This window comes from Dermacentor albipictus, chromosome 1 (genome assembly GCF_038994185.2).
Source record: "Dermacentor albipictus isolate Rhodes 1998 colony chromosome 1, USDA_Dalb.pri_finalv2, whole genome shotgun sequence".
NCBI lineage: Eukaryota > Metazoa > Arthropoda > Arachnida > Ixodida > Ixodidae > Dermacentor > Dermacentor albipictus.
This window is the reverse complement of record NC_091821.1, coordinates 37,496,778-37,510,648: the sequence shown is the minus strand read 5'-3', so window position 1 is coordinate 37,510,648 and position 13,871 is coordinate 37,496,778. Positions and strand designations below refer to the sequence as shown.

At 44.2% G+C, this 13,871-nt stretch overlaps 1 long non-coding RNA gene across 1 annotated transcript in view; it reads left to right on the top strand.

The window, feature by feature from the left end:
- The window catches only part of LOC135901074 (uncharacterized), a 264,555-nt gene that overhangs the window by 182,390 nt on the left and 68,294 nt on the right, over positions 1–13,871 (top strand). The gene's annotated exons all lie outside the window — the stretch shown is intronic.

The following is a 13,871-nucleotide window of genomic DNA, read 5'->3' as shown; positions in this document are numbered from 1 at the left end:
CGCATCCATTGAGCCTCCCGCTACTTTTGGGCACAATATTCATGTAATTGGTCATCAAAATTTTCTTGGAGTAACGCTGCGATCGCCAGTAAACGCCGTAAGACGCACAGGTAGCGGTGGTGAGCCCGAAGCAAATTCCTCAAGTTTCCGGAGCCATTAGAAACATACGCCGTCGAAGCTCCACGAGGCGTGTAGCATAGCGAACTTGTTATGACAGCATGAGTGGTGCGCATTAGGCAGAAGGGCAACGCCTATAAAGAGAAAACAACAGGGTCATTCCATTCCAAACAACACAGGACGCTGCGGTCGATCATCGCGTGATTTTCTGTTATAGTTGTGGCGCTTTATAACATTTTGGGAAACGTATTTCGTAATTAATTTCTGTGAGGAAATCTGTAACACGACAGTACAATATTAATTTTATCACCGAAGGTCGAACATTGTACAAGAAAAAAGTGAAAAGAAAGGACGGTAGAAAAAAAAAACTAGGATTATTTCATTTCTGAACCAAACTATAGTTTACCGCAGAAGTGGTGGCCGCCGAGTGCCATAGTGACAGTAGTAGTAGCCACAAGTATGTTTACAAGTACATTCATTCATTCATTCATTCATTCATTTTATACAGTACTGCGGGAAACAAGTCCTAGCAGGAGAGGGTGAATCCGAAAATTCACTCAATATCATATATGGCGTTGAAATGTGTATTACTTAGGAAAGAAGAGTAAATTTTGGGCGCATCTCGACGACGGAAGTGCAGCGCATTCCGGTGACAAACGCGGTCTGGAACTTCCCGCGCAGGCGGCAGACGAACGCGACAGAAAAAATATATATATATTAAATTCCGGTTTTCTTGCGTGCCGAAAACTACCACGTGATTATGAGGCACGCCGTAGTGGTTGGATCGGGATAAGTTTTGACCACCCGGGGCTATTTGACGCGTGCACCCAAAGCATGGTACACGGGGCGTCTTTTTTTTTTCTCTCTCTCTCTCTCTTTTCGTTTCGCCCCCATTGAAATACGGCTGCCATGGGACCTTGAACGCGACACAGCTCGACATATACCACCGACCACAGCATCGAAACCTTCAAACACCATAGAGGTCTCGCACGAAAACACGTGCCTCACAAAGAGCGTTGGCGTTCGTCGAACAACGCAACTCGGTTCTGCAACGGTCAAGTGCCGTTGAGCGGAGAATATATAGTACGAGTCGCTGTAAGACGGGAGAGAGAGAGAGAGTCAAATAAATCCATTTGGTTTATTAAATACACGGTGGTGCGCTCGACGGCGTATATGTTTGTCGCGGTGAGGATATTTACGTAGCGTTTGTTGTTGCGTAATTCCTTAGAGTCGGTGACCGCCGCATCTCACTGTAATCAACACCCTTACGCACCCTTAAGGGTGCAAATTAGTTTACAGCGCTGGTGCGGAAGCTCTACAGGGACCGTAGCGGTAAAAGTGCCCAGACGGCTATAACGCATACGCCAACGTGATATACGTGTGCTGTCCTGTGTTGTCGGGCGTTGACGTATACTTTCCATGAAACGGAAGTCTGAGGAAGACGTTGATCAAAAAAAGCCGCTTCTGTGGTAAAAGAATAAAAGAATTGCTCCAACAAAAAGCTATTTCATAGACTATTTAACAGCCTCCTATTTTTGGTACGCGACCATTTTAATGGGTTTTTGGTTCCTTGCTGCCGTGTTCATAGTAGCAGGAAATGAATAGAATACGGCACAAATTTGAATGTAATATTCCGAAAAGGCGTTCATTTCTTCCGGTTTTTTTTTTTTCGGCCTTCTCGTGTGCCCTTAAATATATCTAATCGCCTTATATGTTTGGACGCACAGCCACCGATAAATGCGCGCGGAAAATTGTGAAGTTGAAAAAAAAAAAGACAGGAAAAAAAAGTGCTGACGTGCTGCGCATTCAGTATTGAGGTGCAGACTGAGGTATACAATGGCGATATCAGTGACAAAGAAAATTTAATAACGAATTGTGTTCATTTCTGAAACCCTTATCAAAATTCATATGAGAAGCTTTAAATGGGGCGATATTTTTCAAAGAGAGAAACTTCTTAACGTGAATAAATGCTATGTTATACCGCGTAATCAATCCTTAAGTGCGTATTGGAATGATCATGTGTAAAACATCAAAGGCAGGAAACAAACGAAAGACAGTGAATTCGTCAGCAATTTAGCGCTAATTTCACATCAAAATTGGAGAACTTAACGCTGTTGAATTGCTGTTTTTAGTCATTCATTCATTCATTCATTCATTCATTCATTCATTCATTCATTCATTCATTCATTATTAGGCCCTCTGGTTGAGGGTATTACAGGGGAGGTCTTGTACAAATAAGCGCAGGTGTATACAAAGCTCATTAAAATACCTAATACAAAATAATACAGTAAAAAAAAAACAATACATAAAACGTGCAATCAAAAATAATACAGAATAGCTACAAAAAAAAGGATATATATACTGCATATATTTACACCTTACATGAACAACACATAAGCGTAATAACTCGAATTTTAAAGGAGAACGAATCAAGAACATAGTCAAACAATGGTAAGAAGTTCGGTAACGGTTAAAGTACAGAACAAAAGTATAAAGTAAAGTAAATTGAATAAAAGTGCAAGATACAATTAAACATATAGGAAAACAAACTAGTGAATTAATAAACACACTGTGAGAAGAACAAGCCAGCGGAGTATTAATCAGGGATGGTTGGTAGCCCGTACGTTATCATGACTGAAGTCTTGAAATTTGCCGCTCTTAGTTTCTGTAGCGATGTGTGATGGAAACTGGTTCCAATCCTTTGATGTGCGTGGTATGAAAGAGTCCGCGTATAGTGTTTTGAGTGGCATATCATCTGTTTACTTTGATAGGATATTCCCGGCGAGGATAGCTGCTGGCTGCTGGAAAAAGTCGTCATGGAGGGATGTGTGATGATATAGTTTATGGAAAATTGATAAGCGAGCACGTTTACGGCGATGCGAAAGCTCTTGCAATTGAGCGCAATTTTGTAAACCAGCGACACTAGCGAAAGGTGAGTATTCCGAGTAGATGAAGCGAACAGCACGGTTTTGAAGGGCTTCGATGTCGTTGATAATGCAGCATTTATAAGAGTCCCAGAAAGCAGAAACATATTCAATTTTAGGTCCGATTAACGTGGTATAAGCAAGTTTACCAAGGTGAATAGGCGCTTGTCTAATGTTATGTTTAAGTCAGCCGAGGGAACGATTAGCGAAAGCAAGGGTTATGTTAATATGGTAATCCCATGTTAAGTTGGATTGTAAATGAAGGCCGAGGAACTTGTACGTTGATGTCAGCTATCGTTTAATTTGTAAGACGAAGGTACACGGCAAAATTGCCTCTGTTTTACTGTGGTTAAGTGGCATTAGCCAGGATGAGCACCATGAACTTGTCGTGTTAAGGCCGAATTGCAATGTCAGCTGGTCGGTGATGCAGGATACATTACGATATATGACGCAATCATTGGCAAAGAATCTAATTCTGGATGACAGTAGATATGGAAGATCGTTCATATTGTTACGTTGCAGAAATCACATGTAAGGGTTTATTTACGATATTTACAAGAGGGACAATGATGCATAAACAAGATGGCTCCCAAGACCGATTTTACCTACACACGTCAAATCGTCTTCTTCTGACTGGTGCCACTCTTGCTTGCGCCGTAACAATAGAGATTGAATATAGTAACGGTCCAATCACACTGCCCTGGGGGACACCAGAAGTGACGTTTCCGAAAAATGAGGTAGTGTGATTAACAGAGGGGAATTATACGCCAGCTGATCAGAAATATTTTATCCATGCTAGAACGTTAGGGTGAATGTTAAGATTTTACCATTTGGGTCAGTAGCCAGTGGTGAGGCACGCCGTCAAAAGCCTTTGAGTAGTCTAGAAAAATTGCATCTACTTGCAAACCCGCGTCTATTAATAATGGTATTAAACCAATGTTTTGTATGTCGGCCGCTTCGACCATAGACGCCGTGTTGCAGCTCACATTGAACGAAACTGTACCTTTTTTTTTGTTTACTTGCTAGCTTAATCTTTCTTTCTTTTCTTCTTAAGGTACAAAAAGCTTTTTAATGTTTCGCTCACCAGCTCTGTTCCGTCTGTCTTTACTGCAGTAAAACACGTTGTGGGGCTAGTTGGTGCATAGCTTTGAATAGACTGCATTTAATATGGTGTGCGATAAAGTTATATTAGAGGCAATCACTGCCAATTAACGATGATAACGAAGTTAGAGGAAACTCTTTGACTAGTGGCAGGAGATGCGTGTCTATCACGTAGTAGTGACAATTAAGTAGTTGAGAAATGCACATCGCTTGCTTCTTCAATCCTGTCATGGCAAGGAGCCTCCATATTTGCTCCATGTTTTCCTATTAATAACAAGAAGCTACATGACTGCAGCTCACGCCCAAGGGATGGCGCGGCTTGGGTCGCGGCTGCGTATGGCGCGGCTGAGCGCGGCCACGTGGGCCCTATCTTGAAAGCAATCTGCGGTGGGTACAAAGTCTAGGCGCGCCGAGGGCTGGTGGCTTCGCGTGGGCTGTGATCTCGCGCGCCTAGTTCGCGTAGAAGCGAGAAGCCGCACGAATGGGAATTCACTGGCTGCTGCTGCCACTCTTCCTCACTCCAGCGTTCTGACAGCGAGTGTCAGCAGTTATCAAGTGAGATGTGTTCGTGTTTGCCTGTGCGCGCGTGACACCATGTTAATTTAGTTAGTAAGCGAATACGTTTACATGGCCGATAAAGCTACTATGTTCACTTCGTATTGCTGTCTAATAATTTGCAATCGCTATCGATGCTTCGCCTTTCACGCGAAACTGCGACATGTTTATTATTATAAAATAATAATAAACAAATATATTATAATAATAAAAAGAGCGGAGCTGGCGCCACAGAGTGTGCACTTGCGGTGGCAGAGATCAATTGCGCCTGCATACTCCTTAATCGGCGCTTTTACTTTAACCATATACCCTGACAGTGGCATCTCTCCAGCCCATAACTACGTTTGAAACGTCCGATTTTTTTACTGCGCGACTTCTCATTTTCTTCTGCTAAGTCAAGAGCATCGTAATCGCCATCTGCTGACAAGCACACATCCACCACACGGACGCTCAATCCACTGCATATAAGCGCGCCATAATTATATACTGCTAAACCCTCCCACTAATATTGACGTCCCTCAATCATCGTACCAACAGTGTGAGCAGGGGAGCCCCGTGAAGCAGAGTGGCGGCTGATGACGTCATGCTCCCTTCCGCGCTGAAGCCTCCCCTTTGTGAATAGCGCTTAAGCCCCGCAACTGTAGTGTAACTATTTTATTTCTGGCCAGCAAAGTAAGCAACGAACCAAACGTTATTAAAAAATGTGTTCAATAAAGGTTTTAAATGGATGAGCTGACCGAGGAGCATGCAGGGAGCACGCAGTGGACCCACAAGTACAAGACTGCGGGTTGCTTCTAGGAACTTAACCCGCTGCTACCGAAATGGTTACAAAAATTCTATACGATTATACTCACTCTTCAGTTCAGGACTAACGTATGTATAAAGCACACTTACAGAAACTAATAACAGAAAGTTATTAGTTCTGTTCGAAAAGCGACGCGCATTTGAACAATATTATGTTCTTATTAGATATCAAACGGCTAGACAACTTACAGAAAAATATTCATTGCTAAAAACACATCAACTATACTGTTTGAAACTTCCTAATAGGTTAAGCAAAATATGTCTGAGCGTTATCAGGATACGCCAGGAACTACATACTACAACATGTGTCAGCAGGGTAGAAGAATGTAAAAACTCGTGACAAACTGTGGAATACCTGCACATGCATTACTAAATGGACTAACGAGCTCCACCGATTTTAGTTGTCACAAATATTACATAGAAATAACTTCATATCATAAGTTTGTATAACTACAAAGGTGTTTGTCATACTAGTTTTTGTTAATGCAAGATCTTTGTATGATATTTCTCACTATGCGATTCTGTATGTATTGATCTCGTTAATGTACACATGTCTTCTTTCCACATATTTTTGTGAATGCTAACATGGCACAGTTCATCATTGCATGTCAACTTCAATATTTTGTCTGTCGTGAAATAGCGATGAAGTAGTCGCAGCCTTAGCCACCATATTTCAACTTGAGCTGATCGGCCTCCGTGTCTAACTGTAATAGTAGCGGACGCCTTTCTTAGGCTGTAAGCAAGTAGGATACAGGGAGATGTTCATCGTGGCAAAAAAAAAAAATGTTCGTCTCGGCGCATAAACCATCAAAGCAAGAAACTTCTGGGTAGCTAGCATGGCATTGTATTAAATTTTGCTGTTACCTTCGAAGGTACCGTGCGTAAGTTGGAGCCGTGAGAGCCCAGTGGCTGCATTTGCGTAGCTGCACTTCTTAGCTACAAACCGGTGCACCATCAAAGCCCTGCACTGCATCTACATGCCCACATCGCTCTCTGACGATCTCGAACGAAACTTGCTTTCATCAGCGAGGACGAAGTTTCTGGCACGGTGCGTCACATCTCCCCGCAGCTTCGAGTATATAGTAGACTGCTTCATGCGACTGGCCGGGGTCGTGAAGGAACAAGTCGCCTGCCATCCAAACAACGACCACCACATGCAGTTGGCCACCGTGCATGAGCATTGCTAGAGGCTGGTCAGGCGCTACCTTACGATGGACAATGTGAGCGAGTGTACTGAGCTGCTGACCGAAGAGATCTGAAGGCGAGTGGACAATCGGTCTCGTCCACGAAAAAAAAACGAAAGAAAAACGCGCGAACTACGAATGCACCTGCACTATAGTGCATCGATGCGGATATAGCTTTCGTATAAGACCTACCTTTCCACTCAAGTAAATTAATACCATATTGTGTGTCAGCCATACGCGCACATTTTCGGATTTATCTATGTTCACTTCATTACACCTGTATTTTGTCAACCTTGAACGGGCATGCATTATACAAGCTTACCACAGGAAAGGTCGATATCGGCTCGACAGGTCTGGCTTTCCTATAATGTTCACAGAGTGATACGCTGATCAAATGGAACCCCTTGAGCGTGTGGAGTCAGCCTAATAGCACTGCTCGTGCACCTACATATCAAGCAGCGCCTATCCTGGCGCAGCAAGCGCTTTGCATGCGGAAATGCGCATTTTCTTATATATATATATATATATATATATATATATATATATATATATATATATATATATATAGTTGTGGAGTTGTGGAATTGCGACACTCTAAAGCTAGTTTTCGGGGGATAGCAATGGGGCGGAATGCAAAAGCGCCCTGGGGCTATGATTTACAGGCATTTTAAAGGAGCCGATTTAGTCCCAAATTATTTGGAGCACTGCACTGCGACGTCTCTTAAAACCCTCGTGCACATTTTGGGCGCTAAACTCCACGAATCATACGATACAAAAAAAAGAAATACTACGTGCTTAACTTAAGCTCATGTGGGTCCACGCCTTTCACACACCAAGATGCAACTACGCCGTCAACCCCAGGTGGAAATGAAATTGGCTTACCTGTGCTGGAATGCCAAAACGTTCCAAATTAAATTTTCTCTGAGTGACGAACTACATGTCCTACAAACAATGACCTCGCTGACGTGCACAAGCTCTCATGCCAACCTGTGGGGCACAGCAAACGTTTAAGATGGCAACGTGGGAGGCGTTTCCCGACATCGACACGCCCGTTGCACGTTGGACAAGAAAACTCCCGCTCTCGCCTATAGTTTGAAATGGTGCCATTGAATAATGGCTTCATCGCTTCGTCACCTGCTCACTGCCAGCTGAACGATACAAAAGGTGTACGTACGGACGAGGTATATCGTGGGAAACAACGTACAAAAGTTTTGCCACCAGAATACTTGAATCAACGCTGACAAAGGCAAGCATTTTCTAACCTTTTTTTATCCTATTTATCACAGTTTCCGTTTCCCTCTCGTTTCCTGTTTGTCGCAGAGGCGTGCCCACTAGAAAGACTTGAGCGAAACACGTGGGCAGTGCCAGTCGCCCCACCTAGGAGTCCCAGTGGTGACAGCTGCGCATCGAAGGGAACGTGTAACGAGACATCCTCAGAAACTGCTGGCGCAACTAGTTCTCAGATTTCTCACTCACGTGACGGACATAGGTTCAAGTCTCGCCGGTGGCCTCTTCGTTCTTTTTTTTTATTTTTCTTTCATCATCATCATCATCATCATCATCATCATCATCAGCCTGGTTACGCCCACTGCAGGGCAAAGGCCTCTCCCATACTTCTCCAACAACCCCGGTCATGTACTAATTGTGGCCATGCCGTCCCTGCAAACTTCTTAATCTCATCCGCCCACCTAACTTTCTGCCGCCCCCTGCTGCGCTTCCCTTCCCTTGGGATCCAGTCCGTAACCCTTAATGACCATCGGTTATCCTCCCTCCTCATTACATGTCCTGCCCATGCCCATTTCTTTCTCTTGATTTCAACTAAGATGTCATTAACTCGTGTTTGTTCCCTCACCCAATCTGCTCTTTTCTTATCCCTTAACGTTACACCTATCATTCTTCTTTCCATAGCTCGTTGCGTCGTCCTCAATTTGATTAGAACCCTTTTCGTAAGCCTCCAGGCTTCTGCCCCGTAGGTGAGTACTGGTAAGACGCAGCTATTACCAGTACTCACCTACGGGGCAGAAACCTGGAGGCTTACGAAAAGGGTTCTAATCAAATTTTTCTTTCAGCCTGTGGCAGATTTGCTTGAGTACGCACGTAAGACAATATCACAAGTCAGAATTACTCTAACGAGCTCATAACAAGTAGCGCGGCAAAAGACGTTTCTTCGATTGCAGTGGACCTGATGTCAAGGTAGATGGGGTCCGAAATTGTGCGCACACGACATATGCACAGACAGAAACAGGCGCCTGTTCCTGTTTGGGCGTCAGTTGTGAGCGCATAGTTTCGCGCCTAATCAAATATGGCATGAAAGCTCATTTCGTGCAACGAGTTTTGCTGTATATGATTGCTTTATATGTAAGGCCTTTCAAGATCGCTAGCTAAGTTCTCCCTTTTTTCCCCCAGTTTTTTTCTGCCTGTCCTGCACTGTCTCATTTTTTTCACACTTCCACCACTTGAGGCAGGATATTAATCAAGAATGCTTGTACACATGAACCTCGACGCGGTTTCGTAATGAACGTACCTGCTCGTATGCTGTAGACACCTGTGTATCTGGCTTCACCACACTAAGGGTCATAATGGGGAGAAGCCTACTTACGTAAGTAGCGTCGTCTTGCAGGAAAATATATCCACAAGGTACCGCGGCTAACTTAAAGGTGGCTGAAAAAACTTTTATGCGAAGCATATTACGAGAGCTCAACCCAGCTCCTCAGGCGCGGCGGTGTCGCCTTCAATACCACGTGACACCGTGACGTCACGACAGAGGAGAAACGGGGCTCCAACTCGCGCCGTCGCTCGCGGCGGTATATAAGCAGCTGCGCTTGCCTCTGCTAGACACTCACGAGGTGAGACGCCTCCTGGAGACAGCGCTTCTCGTTGGAATGAGAAGCGAAGGTTGCGGCGTACTACAGAGACTGATTTTCTAGGTGGCTTTGGCTTAACTCTTGCAAGATGGGCTGTGTGGGAATCGAACCAGGGTCTCCGGAGTGTGAGACGGAGACGCTACCACTGAGCCACGAGTACGATGCTTCAAAGCGGTACAAAAGCGCCTCTAGTGAATGCGGCGTTGCCTTAGAAACGAGCTGTTTCTAAGGCTCAGGCGTGCGTCGCTTGCTCAGGCGCACATTTCGTTGCCGCGCCGAACGCTGCGTTGCTCGACGCTCACCACGTCCAATGCGGGGCGTGTAGTCGCTGCGCCGTAGCCCATTGTCTTACACCCCTTGGTGGGTCGACGGGAACGCTGTCGCGTTCCACTCTTGAAGGCGAAGCAGAGTAACGCATGAGTTGTTTCTTCGTCTAGCCGAACCAAATATAACCAAGCAACAGCAGTTCACCAGGCTAAACAGTGGTTCAACAACTAAAATAAAGGCTAGTATGCTTCGCATCCTGGGCTTAACCTTAGCTAAGCCACAGCCATTTTTTTTTTTAAACTGAGCTTTCAGCGAATTATTACAGTTTTTCCCCCCTGAATACGACACGATTACGCCGCTGCCAAAAATTTACACCACCAGCGAAGCAGCATACACTTGGTTACTGCAATGTAAGCGTTTGTCTGATTGAGCTCTGCGCCACCAGGTGGCTGCACCATGCACGCCGTTCATGTTTGCGCCCCCGCTCATCCGGTATAAAGCCCGGTCCGATTGCGTTTACCCGAACACCGGACACGCTACAATTGTATTGTCTTTCATCGACACTAGAGGTTGAACCGCCTTCCAACTTTTTTGATACTGGAGTGCGGTCACCGCAGTTAACCGCCGAGGATTTGGGGTAGGGACAGCTATGCGTGTTCTCGGAGTGGAACTGGCGGAAGATGTCACATTCATAAGATGTGACTGATGGCTGCTTGCGAGGTCGCAGCAATGACTGCAGGGAAGCAGATCTTACGCGAGAGACGCCGTAGAAAGAAGGTGGATGCGGGCTGGTGAGTAGGAGGTTGTTTGTGCTTTGCAGTTGATACGACACTTTGGTGAGGGTATGAGAGATACTCGGCGGGCTTTTCGTCGTTGTGAATGGTTACATGAGCGCATGAAGATCGTGAGGAGGCTTACTTAAAAGATAAAGAGAAAAGAAACATAAATTAATTGGGAACCATACACATCTAGCCTCATTAGTGTAGACCGAAACACCAATGTCTCTATTTGTTTATTGCACTGAAATGATAATGTCACATAGTCCCAAGCACTACTATAATATATATGGGGTGATCATATTTAAGTTTTACGGAATTTTTGAAAATCGCCTGCGGCAGATAAAATGTTTTTCCTTGAACTGGATTATTCGGAGATGAGAACATTACTAGCAAGAGAAATCGAAATACATATACGACTGAATAACGGAGAAAGACTGAATAACGGAGAACAGAACGGAGAAACAAAGAAAGAAGAACAGGACAGAGAGGAACGCGACAAAGATTGCGAATTAAGAAAAATGCAACTTGACCTTGAAAGTAAACGTTTGGAGTTGTCTCGAAGGAGCTAAGGGGCTCTGGAACGATCAAGTGAGGCAGAATCATACCGCATGGACAGGCTGTTAAAGCCATCTGAAGTCGAGAACAACATAGGGTTGTTCCTAGGAAATTTTGAAAGGACTTGCTAGAAGAACTTCGCTGAGAGTACACAGCCACAGCGGTTGCCGTCTATGTTGCCATGCGAAGCTGCTGAAATAATCACCAGACTCAGTGCGCAAGATATACACGACTATGCGAAGGTTAAGGCTAGGCATCTGAAGAAGTACCGCCTTTCCGCCGAAGCTTTTCAGCAAAGGTTTCGAAGCACGGTCAAGAAGGATAGCGAGGGATGTCGGGAATTTGTGTATGGCTTAAAGGCAAAGCTGAAAGAGTGGTTTAAAAGCGCGGAAGCGTACGAGAGCAGAAACATGATTATTGAATGCATATGTCTAGAGCAGTTTTACAAACGCAGTAGAGCTCTTGTTTGAGCTAGTTGGTGCATTCTTGAACAGATAACAGGGCAGCGCGAAAAAACAAGGACGATGAAAGGAACGTACACAGGACGGGCGCAATACCTCAGAAAGTGCATGGGAAAACGACGCCGCGGTAGCTCAATTGGTAAGAACATCGCACGCCTAATTCGAAGACATGGGATCGTATCCGCCCGCGGTCAGTTGCTTATTCATTCACTTTCATTCATGTATCATTTCCTTAATAAAATAAAATGAGGAACTACAAATTATTTCACCTGTGCTGTCCTTCGTGACATTATTTGTTGCTTCTTATGGTATGACTATATATATATATATATATATATATATATATATATATATATATATATATATATATATATATATATATATATATATATATAAACTGGAACATAGGAAACCGAGGGACCTGCTTTTTATTAGTCATGTCGCAAGAATCTAACAAACAAGGAAAACATACGGGAAATCATCTGCAGTTCTTAACTGAATTAAATAAATTATAAACAAATGAAAATGAAGGTGGATAGGAAAAAAACTGGCCGCAGGTTGGATAAGAACCCCCGTCTTCGCATTACGCCTGCGATGTTCTTACCACTTGAGCTATACCGCGGCGTCGTTTTCCCATCCACTTTCTGAGTTATTTATGTTTATGTACTAGAACTAACGCTGGGAGTGTTAGCCAGCGCCACCACTTTCCTTTCTGCCGCAACCGGTCACGTCTACACGAACTATTTTGGTGAAGGCAGCTAGTCAATAAGCCCACACATGTTACCTTAAAGCATCAAAGCTACATGAAGGCTGTCAGTCCACGCACTCAGGCCAGCTCAACAGCAGTATTATATACAGAAGGCTTTCAGACTGGCCGGGCAATTTCGCAAGCCAAGCATCCATATTTGTGCGAAAGAAAAATGATGTTTCTCGTTATTGGTAGAGAGCTGTGTGGGCTGACGATTAGTCATGCTGTGCTCTTTGTTATGGTGACATTTTTCCTTCTTGGTAGGCTATGTTTTTTACATACCCGTGCAAGTCCTGTAAACAATCAGTTGTTAATAAGGCCATGTCTTCGCTTCGTCTATTCCTCTTTCGTGCCCTTCTTTGTATGTAGCATTTTTAGGTATATATATATATATATATATATATATATATATATATATATATATATATATATATATATATATATATATATATATGCAGAGAGCATCTTCGTCATTTTCAATTTACAACGCAACAAAAGAGATTGTCCCAGCGCAGCGGCTATGCCAAAAGGAAACGGATAGCACTGCCAACTATAGGCAGTGACTGGCACGGAGGTTACCCGTCCCTTTTATTGGCGCCTTCGACGTTGACAGCGGATACGTGACCACAGCAGCACATAGCTGCACGAATCGCATCGTATATAGTGCCTTTCTACTGACAACCGATAGTTGTCGACCGTCCGCCTCCTCTGTGGTTTCGGCGGTGAAACCTTTTCTGTGCTGTTATCCACTTTAGGCCTCGCGGCTAGCGGAAGCGCAAGGGATGGAGGCATAAAAAGATAAATGGAAACGCAAACACGGCGCCGGCCGTGCATGTCGTCTGGCTTCCTTCGTACTCCCCCAATCATTGATCTAGGCCGGTATTTTGTAGCGATGCCTTTTTCGATTCTATGCTTTTTCAGGCTTTTCGCGCTTGGCCAGTGGTCAGAGCGACGGTCTGCCCACATTATCAACGGGATCAGGCGGCCGTGTGTGGTGGATGATAAGAACAGCATAGAATAAGGCATAAGGCATCGCTACAAAATAGCGGCCCTAAACCAACAATCCCAATTCTCTGCATTTCTGAATTTAAGAGCGTTTTTTTATCCATATTTGTTTTATTGTTTCCTATTGTAATAGCGTGTGGATGCATTTGATTGATTGATTGATTGATTGATTGATTGATTGATTGATTGATTGATTGATTGATTGATTGATTGATTGATTGATTGATTGATTGATTGATTGATTTTACGTCCCGACGTAACACAGAAGCTGTGAGACTGCGACGTGGAGGAATCGGGACTAATGTTGTCTGCTTCCATGGTTTTCTCTGACGCGCACTCAGGTATCAACAGCTCGGTGCTTTCTGCATTCTGTTCTCACTGAAACGCGGCTGCCGTGGCCGGGAACCGAACCCTGGATCTCGTGCTCAGCTCCAGAATGCCATAACTACTGCGGCGGGTGTGGATATTAAGTAGACACTCGTAATAACGAAGTCATGAGGACGGCTA